Below are 10,000 nucleotides of genomic sequence, written 5' to 3' on the forward strand. Positions count from 1 at the left end.
GCACCTCGCCCAACAGCTATTACCGACCCCGCTCGCCCGCGTGCAAATCGCGCCGGCTGGACGGGCCGGTTCTGTTCCGTATCATTATCAGCATTCCACTACTTTATTATTATATTCCTCCGCTGGCTTCGCCGTTCTTTCTTTCTCCTTTCCTTCTTTTCTTCCTCTATGTCTGTCTACCTCTCTCTCTGTTCGTCTCCCTCAAAAGATACCTTGAAAGATTAACCCCCATTGACCTCGCCCGCACATCCACCTCATTTGCCAGCTCGTCGCTGCACAAACGCACGCACACGCTTCTTCCCTGACACGTCTATCACCCTGACCGCTGACTGATCTCCGCCAACCGCCACCAGCCGCTGGGTAACTGTCCCTCCAACCGCAATTGAATCAATCACTCGCTAACTGCCCGTCCATACTGGTCCCTCCTGGCAAAACCGTCGAATCTTCCCGCATTTTCGTAGTCGACTCGATTCTCTCTTTCTCCCCCTGTCTCTCTCTCTCTCTCACATACACACAGTAATAAATCTATGTGTATATATACATACATATATATATATATATATATATATATATATATATATATATATATATATGTGTGTGTGTGTGTGTGTGTGTGTGTGTGCACATACATACATACATATATACACACACAACCACATACACGTATACTCACACACATATATATTTATATATTTATATATTTATTTACACACACTCACACACACATACACATACACATACACACACACACACACACACACACACACACACTCACACACACACACACACACACACACACACACACACACACACACACACGCATACACACATACACATACATTTACACATACACATACACACACACACACACACACATACACACACACACACATACACACACACACACATATATATATATATATATATATATATATATATATATATATATATATATATATATATATATATATATATATATATATCCTCTATCTCATCCCTTCTCCATTAGCTCTTCTCCCTCCGTCCCTCAAATCGGCCGCCTGTCCAACCGGCAGCCGGCCACTCAAGTCAGGGGCGTCTCCGAGAGATCTCCACGATGAGCTCTTCCCCAGCGGCTCCTACTCGCCGGCCTCGTCCCCGGGGGCACTCGGCGGCAGCAGGGGAAACAGTCAACAGCGCTCCGCCCATCAGAACCAGACCTGGACTGCTGGCCTTCTGCTTGCGCTGGACTCGGGGCATCTGGCTACACCTGGGCAATCATGCGGTGCAAGATGCGCTCCGTGGCACGCACACGCACGCACACACACACACACACACACACACACACACACACACACACACACACACACACACACACACACACACACACAATGCTTTGCAATTCTTTCTTCCTCTCCTACCTTCTCCCTCTTCCCCCGCCCTCTCACACCCAAACATCCTCTCCTATCGAATCAAAAGGAAAAAGAAAATGAAAAAAAAACCTTTGCAAATCTTTCTTCCTCTCCTTCCTCTTCCCTCTTCCCCCTCCCTCTAACATCAAGGAAAGAAGAAACGAAAGAAAGAAAAAGAAAAAAGTGGTCACCCCTCCTTTACCCGAACAGCCCAAGCATACCCCATAGACGAAGGAGCGAGACGCACAAAGGGCCGCAAAATGCCCTAATGTTTCGTCGACGATTGCACGTCCCTATCTCCGCCTCGCACCCCCTTATCTCAAAGAGTCTCCTGCTCAGCCGCGGCCCCTTTTTTCCGGGTTTCCGCTGATAAGATTGCAGCGTCGGAGAACGGGTTTCGGGGAGATAAGGGGGCGCGGATTTAGCTCCGGCTTGTGGAAAAGAGATCGAGGGGGGGGAGCGGAGGAGGGGAAGGAGGTGATCCCCTAAAAATGACATATACAAGGGGGGGGAGGGGAGGAGAGATGAAAATCAGGAAAAAATCAAAGCTAAGCTATCTGGGGGAAAATTAAAAGATGAGCAAGAACAAGATAATACAAAACAATCAAGAAAAAGGCAAAGAAAGAAAGAAACAAACAAACAACAAAAAAAGAAAATCCTGCACGTTAGCACGCTGAAATGAGACTCCCAAGACAAACGCCCCCCAAGGCGCAGCTCCAGACAGACCTATAAACTTCACCAGAGGCGGGTAACCGATTTTCCCATTTATTCTCCAGCCTCGTGCGTCCACCCAGGTACACCCAGCCTCCCCCCTCCCCCTCCCATCCACCACCTCTCTCTTGTGATACATACAGTCTGTCCGATGTCTGTTAATTTTAATCGCATAAAAACGGGTGCAAAATATTATTCGTTTCTATCTGCTTAAACTATAAAGATAAAAACAAAGACGTTACGCCATGTACACCAAACCAGATAAAGCCAAACGACTCCAAAACAAAAATCTATAAACTAAATCAAGTCCCATTTCATAAACCGGCAACCCCAATTATCGATCCACGTAGCAATAAAATCGATCACAAAAATACACGGGGAGCACTTGACACTTTACACTTGACAATCAACGTCACCGCAGACCTTTGTCGTATTCGAATTCAAGTGCTTACCCACCACTGTCACTTTCGAAGCAGGGTGAATACCCAAATGAAAATTCAAATTCAAAGGAGCTGTCAACGCAGCATGGGGGATAGGCACTGTGCCACTTCAAGGCGAGAGATGGAGAAAGGGGGAGAGGGAGGGAGGGAGAGGGAGAGGAGGAAGAGGGAGAGGAGGAAGAGGGAGAGGAGGAAGAGGATGGTGGAGGGAGGGAAGGAGGGGAGGAGGGAAGGAGGGGAGGAGGGAAGGAGGGATGGAGGGAAGAGGAAGGAGGAGAGAGAGGAGAGAGAGGAGAGAGAGAGAGAGAGAGAGAGAGAGAGAGAGAGAGAGAGAGAGAGAGAGAGAGAGAGAGAGCCGAGTGAGAGAGAGAGAGAGAGAAATTCAAACCAGATTTTCCTATTCTGACACCTACTCACAGAACCGACCCCTCTCCCCCTTAAAAAAAATTAAGACACACGTTAATTACAGACACAGATTGACATCGAATGACTTCTGACAAGCTGCCTCCTTCTTCCTCAACTCCCACCCCCTCTTCGCCACATTTCCCTCCTCCTCAACCCCCTACCCCCCGCAATACCCTCCCTACTAGCCCTCCCTCTCTTCCGCCACCCCTGAGAGGAACCACTCTTGTGACGTCATCTCCCCGGCACGTGTTACCTCTCCCACTGTGCGAATGTGTCCCTGGTGATGGACATGGGGGAGAGAGAAGGGGAGAAGGGCAGAGAGAATAATAGGAAAAGGGACAATGGATGGGGAGGGTCGGATGAGAATAAGCGTAACAGACGAGAAGAGAGTGACGACGGCGATGAGAAGGAAAAGTAGCAAAAAGAAAATGAAAGCAACAACAAAAGTAACAACAATATGCGACAGGCAGGCTCCACACGAGAATGCAAGACAAGCCTGTACGCGTCGTCTGTCGCTCTCCTATCTCCCTCACCCCCACCCTCTGTTGCCCTTCATTCTCCCTTACCCCCACCCGCACCCCCACTCTCACTTGTACCCCAAAGGCAGCGTCCTGAAAGTAGAGCCCAACGGATCGCCTTCAGCTATCTCTTCCTTTTTTCTTGCTCACTTGGGGCAGTTTTACGTTTGTAATAATAATACTTATAATGTTTTTTTTTCTTTCTTTTTTCCATCTCCTTCGTCTTCTTCTCCCTTTTCTAGTTCGTCTTCTTTTTTTTCTAATTCGTCTACTTCTTCTATTTCGTCTACTCTTTCTTCTACTAGTTCGTCTCCGTCTTCTTCTAATTCATCTTCTTCTTCTTGTAGTTCGTCTTCTCCTTCCTCTTCTTCTAGTTCGCCTTCTCCTCCTACTTCGTCTTCACCTTCCTCCTCCTCCTCCTCTTCTTCTTCTAGTTCGCCTTCTCCTTCCTCCTCCTCCTCCTCTTCTTCTAGTCCTCCCACCCGCCCTCCACCACCACCATCCCGGCCCCGAGCGACCCGTGTGAAGTACGAGATCGGGTTCCCCGCCTCGGGTACGCCGAGGTGCACCTGGCCCGAGCGGAGGCGTCGGGGCGTTAACACTGGGCCCGAGCGAGAGCACCTCACTCGGGTCCTGCTGTTGCTAGGAACATACCCAGAGCTCCATTGAATTATTTATAGCGTCTTTCTGTCTGCCTGTTTCTCTTTTTGTCTGTTTGCCTCTATCTCTTCTTTCACTCTTTCTGTCTGTCTGCTTCTTTCTTTATTTATTTCTCTCTTTTTGTCGCCCTGTTTCTATTTCTCTCTTTCTGTCTGTTTATTCGTCTTTTACTACCATTTTCCCACTTTTGGCACACCCCCTCTCAATACTAACCCAAGAACAACCAATTCGAGGTAAAACTTGGACGCCATAAAATGCTGTAAAATTCATGTCTACCCAAGACCTTCACCAGATAAGGTACAAAGCCCAATATTACCATGTTTTCTTTTTTTCTCGAACGACAATAAAAACAAAAATCCGACTCCATCTCTGTCCACGTGCCTGTCTAATTCTCTTCCCGTACAATAAATAAATAAGTAAATAAAAATTAAATAAATAAAAGAAGCAAAACGAAACCCAACAATCCAATCCCTCGCCCCTCCACCCCCCGCCCATCAATCACAGCCAATCCCCATCCCTTCCTGCAAGAGCGACCTTCCGAACCCGCTCGCCCGCCCGCGCGCACGCCTCCCTCTTTGTCATTCCATCCGTCTCCCTCCGTGGCGAGACAATGCCGCGGCGGAGCAACGAAGGAAACGTCCAAAATGACACACGCAAACAAAGCGCAGGTAAATTAAGGGAGGGCGTGAGGGGGGAGGGGGGAGGGGGGTGTAGAGGGAAGATGAGGATAGAGGGAAGGGAATGGTGTGAAGGGAGGGTATGGGTGAGAATAGAGGGAGGGGATGGTTGTGAAGGGAGGGTGAGGCTAGAGGGAGGGGGAGGGGATGGAGGGAGGGTAGGGGAAGAGGAAGGAGAGAGGGTAAAGGCCGGGGGAGGGTGAGGACAGAGGAAGGGGAAGGGAGGATAGAGGGAAGGGGAGGGTAGAGGCTGGGGGAGGGCGTAGAGGGAGGGTGAGGAAGGGTGTGGAGGGAGGATGTGGGCATGAGGGAAGAGAAGAGAGGGAGGTGAAGGAAGAGATGGCAGGGGGAGGACAAAGCGGGATAGAGAGGAGAAGAGAAAAAGCGAGATTCGGAGAAGGAGAAGGAAGTAAGTGAAGCGAAGTGGAGAAAGTAGGGACACAGAACGGAAGGGAAGAGGAGAGAGGAAAATCTTAGGTGAAGGCAAAGAAGGCTTGGAGGGGGGCGAGGAGAAAGGCAGGTATGCAAAGCACGCGATTGCGGTGGCAGGAAAACCACGAGAATAACAGGAAGGACTTACGCAAGTGTGGTTGATAAAAGATCGAATGCAAAGACGAAGCTGAGGGGAGGCACTGGAGGAAACAGTGGAGGGACGCTCAGGCAACATGCGATCGGTTGCGCTGGAAGTGAGGTGAGGGAGAGAAATTGATAGACACTGGAGAGATTCAATCAATCGGTGTGTGTGTGTGTGTGTGTGTGCTTGCGAGTGTGTTTTTGTGTATGTGTGCTTGCGTGTGTGTGTGCGTGCTTGCGTGCATGTATGTATACGAATGTGCGTGCGTGTATACACATATACAGAGAGAGGAGAAAGAGAAAGACCGACATTCCGAAAGAACCCGCACCAACAGCCGGGCACAAGTAAGCCCTCAGCCGCAGCCGAGGTCAGGAAGCACCGCCAGGAGGCCCCCGGACGCGTGAGGAGCGGCGTCCCGTTACGCAAAGGTCAGCGGCAAAGGCCAGGTATAATAAGTGCGAGTTCCAGGCAAAACTCCCAAGGGGTATGACAATAAAGTGGTCCACATGCTTTTTTTCTTTTTCTAAGGGCGGCGACGGAACAAAGAGCTCCGGTAAAAATGCCCCTACATTAGGCCGCACTGCATAATGTGAAGGCCGATGGATAATGGATAGGGATCATGTTCAGACCAGTGAATAAACGGGCCTAATGAAGACCTATAAATAATGGATACAGACCACGCGAAGACCAAAGAATGAGGGACCTGTATCACCCCAAGACACACGAACCATGAGTATCACTCTTAGACCCACGAATCCTCATTATGAACCACGAAACGCGAGAACCCCCGCGATAATACCCACATTAGGGCAGACTGCATAATCCGAAGGCCGGCGAACGATGGGTATGGATCGTGGGCATGACTCGAAAGGATCCCGTTAACCCATGCCTCCCATCATCACCATCACCCTCCTCCTCCACCTCCTCCTCCTCCTCATCATCATCATCCTCTTTTTCTCTCCCACGCTTCGAAACGCACGCGTCGTTCGTCACTATGGCCACGCGCGCCTTCACACTCGCGTCTGGGTGAGGCAAGACGTCGCCGTGGTTACTAATCCGCATGCTTTGTGAGAAGGAAGGGATGAGAGGGAGGGGGAGAGGGGGGGAAGGAGAAGGAGAGGGAGGGGAAGAGGGGGAGAAGGAAGGGATGAGAGGGAGGGGGAGAGGGGGAGAAGGAGAAGGAGAGGGAGGGACGAGAGAGGGAGAAGGAGAAGGAGAGGGAGGGGAAGAGGGGGAGAAGGAAGGGGAGGGAGAGAGGGGGAGAGGGGGAGAAGGAGAAGGAGAGGGAGGGGAAGAGGGGGAGAAGGAAGGGGTGAGAGGGAGGGGAAGAGGGAGAGAAGGAGAAGGAGAGGGAGGGGAAAAGTGGGAGAAAGAAGGGATGAGAAGGAGGGGACGAGGGAGAGGGAGAATAAGAGGTAAAAAACGAAATGGAGGGAAAGTAGGAGGAGGAGAAGGAGGAGGGGGGAAAGGAGGAAAAGGAGGAGGGGGGAATAGAAGGAAGAGGGGGCGGAAGAGTACGAAGTTAAAGAACAAGAACAAAAAAAAGAGGGAGGAAGATTACCAACAATATAAAACAAACGACCTTACACACTCACTACATACACACACATCCGGTCAGACGCACATACAGACCGTCGGAAACAAACTGCTTCTGCGGTTAGCACATCGGAGAAGGACAAAAGAGCGGACCAGGGCGCTGCGGAGCCACGTGGTCGTCCACCTCGCGCGTCCGCGGGAGGCGCCGCCCCTCGCACTGACGACATGCCTCACTGAAGAAGAAGAAGGAGAAGAAGGAGGAGGAAGAGAAAAAGGAGGAAGAGAAGGAGGATCAGAAAAATGAGGAAGAGAAGAAGGAGAAAGTGAAGGAGCAAGAGAATAATAATAATAAGAAGAAGAAGGAGGAAAAGAGGAAGATGCAGAAGAAGAAGGAGGAGGATAGTGAGGGAGAACGAAAAAGAGAGAAAGAGAAAGAACGAGAAGCAGAAGAAAAAGGAGAGAGGAGAGAATGAAAGAGAAGTAGAAGAAAAAAAAACAGAAAGAGAAGAAGGACCCGACAGAAGTAGAACGCAAAGAAGAGAAATGAGGAAGAGGAAGAGAAAGAAAAAAAGAAAGAAAAAGAAAAAATAAAAGATCGAAAAAAGGAAAAGCAAAGGCAAAAAGACTTTAAACAATCCCCTCCTCCACCCTCCCTCCCACCCAACCCTCTCTCTCGCATGACATATAAGGCTCGAAACGGCTGTCATTACGACCCGAACGCCAGTCTCCGGCAACACCGCCATGACTCGCCTGACAACGACACCAAGGGTACGACTCTCACGACCTACGCCTCCTCTTGCGTGGCAAATGGCTGGCTGTCATGCATTATTGCATAACGCTCTCTGCCCTAACTGCTTTTGGCTCGCGCTCGCCCTTGATTCCGGTCTTATTTAGAGCCAGCAGCTGCTCTTCCTTCTTCTTTTTTCTTCCTGTCTTTTTTTTCTCTCATTCTTCATTTATTTCTCTCTTTGTTTTGTTTCTCCTGATCTCCTTCAGCCTTCCTTATCTTCTTCCCCTTATTCGTTATCACCTAATTGTTCCTCCTCCTCCTCCTCCTCCTCTTCTTCTTCTCCTTCTCCCCCTCCTCTTCTTCTCTTGCTCCTCTTCTCCTTCTCCTCCTCCTCTTCTTCTCCTTCTCCTCTTCCTCTTCGCCTTCTCCTCCCTCCCCTTTTCCTCTTCTCCTCCTCCTTCCCCATTCCCCTCATTCTTCCTCTTCTTTCTCCTTGTATTCGTCCCACTCCCTTATAGAGAGTTAAATTTCCTACCCGTCTCTCCACATTGCGAAGTCGAAAGGCAACCTCATTTAAAAGGAGTATTCCTGCTTGTCGACCCTTTAAAAAACACACACAAACACATAAAGACCACACCTGGCCTTGTCGCCTCAAATAAAGAATAAGAAAAAGAACAAGAACAACAAGAAGAAAAGCAAGAGGAAGAAACAAGAAGAAAAGGAAAACAGGAATAACAATCCACAAACATCAACTCAATGCCCAAAATCACGTCCAAACAAACGAAAAGCAAAAACAAGAACACCAAGACGAGAACAAGAACACCAACGGACAAAAGAACGTCCGTGGGTAACAAACAAGACGAACAAGGACAGCGCGCGTGTCCCGGACCGGCCGCGGACGACAGTTGAACGGGCGAGGAGTTTGAACATCGGCGGGCGCCCACCACCTGCCCCCCCCCCCCCACTCTCTTCTCCCCCCCTTCCCCTTAACTGCTCCCTGTCTTGTCTTTTTTTGCTCCTGCTCTCTCCCTCTTCCCTTCGTCCTCCCTTCTCCCTGTCTCTTCTTCCCCCCTTTCTAGTCTTCTTATTCCCTTATTATCCTCCCGTTCCCTTACCTCCCTTTCCTCAATTCCTCCGTCTCTTACTTTCCTACTCCGTCCTCCCTCCCTCCTTCCTTCCTCCTCTCCTCTCCCTCCCCCTCCCCCTCCACCCTCTTGAACGTCGCCCACACCTACGCACGAGACACTTAACCGCCGCCCGCATGACTCCTTCCTTGCTATCGTTGCTGTTCATCTTCTATTATGCTTTATAGTTTCTGTCAAGTTTCTCCCTTCGTCTTAGCACAATCCTCTTTAAATCTCTTCAGGTCATTCTCTCTCTCTCTCTCTCTCTCTCTCTCTCTCTCTCTCTCTCTCTCTCTTCTCTCTCTCTCTCTTCTCTCTCTCTTCTCTCTCTCTCTCTCTCTCTCTCCTCTCTCTCTCTCTCTCTCTCTCTCTCTCTCTCTCTCTCTCTCTCTCTCTCTCTCTCTCTCTCTCCTCATCTCTCTCTCTCTCTCTCTCTCTCTCTCTCTCTCTCTCTCTCTCTCTCACCTATAAACCATATATCATAGTATACACATTACGCCCATGGACACACGATAGCATTTTAATTAAATTATCAGCAGGGGGTAAACGCCAGAGAGTCCCTCCCACGTGTCCCCTCCTCCCCCCCACTGTTTGCAATGTCTGCCAATCAACCTTGTCGACGTCATCATCGCATGGTTTTTGCAACCTCATCTGCAATCTCCACCGAGACTCCCAAATGATTTGCAACCACTACCTATGATTTCCTTGCAACGTTTCCACATGAACGGTCGAAATAAAAATCCTCAGTGAATCCGATAAAACCGGTGTTCTTGAAATAACCTTAAAAAAGAAAGAAAGAAAGAAATCAGACAATAAGCGTAGTATTTCATCATCGCTGGATATGAAACAACGTTTTACTTTGGAGCAATATACGGTTCGAAGCTTCAGTTGAATCGCAAGTAATTGATAAACACTATTCCTTTACGCCATTGACGGGTGCCTCAATATTTACCAATCGAGACCATTTTCGCTGTCTTCACCTGTAGCAGAGCCAGCAAATACCCCGGCCCACGTAGTAGCGACATTTTCCGTGTGTTTAAGTACTCCCCCGTTTGTTTACATTCGTACCTGGTCGAACGGAAAACGGCTTGATGTGAGACAGCGTGTCTTTCAACGCCGTCGTGTCTGCTGTGGGCCGGCCGCACTCGAAGCAGAGGTGAAGGGGGGGGGGGGGGGGGGGGGGGGGGGGGGGAGGTGATGCAAACGTCAACTTAGAAGGGGGTATAGATATAAC

Source organism: Penaeus vannamei, chromosome 25 (genome assembly GCF_042767895.1).
Source record: "Penaeus vannamei isolate JL-2024 chromosome 25, ASM4276789v1, whole genome shotgun sequence".
In the NCBI taxonomy this organism is placed as follows: domain Eukaryota; kingdom Metazoa; phylum Arthropoda; class Malacostraca; order Decapoda; family Penaeidae; genus Penaeus; species Penaeus vannamei.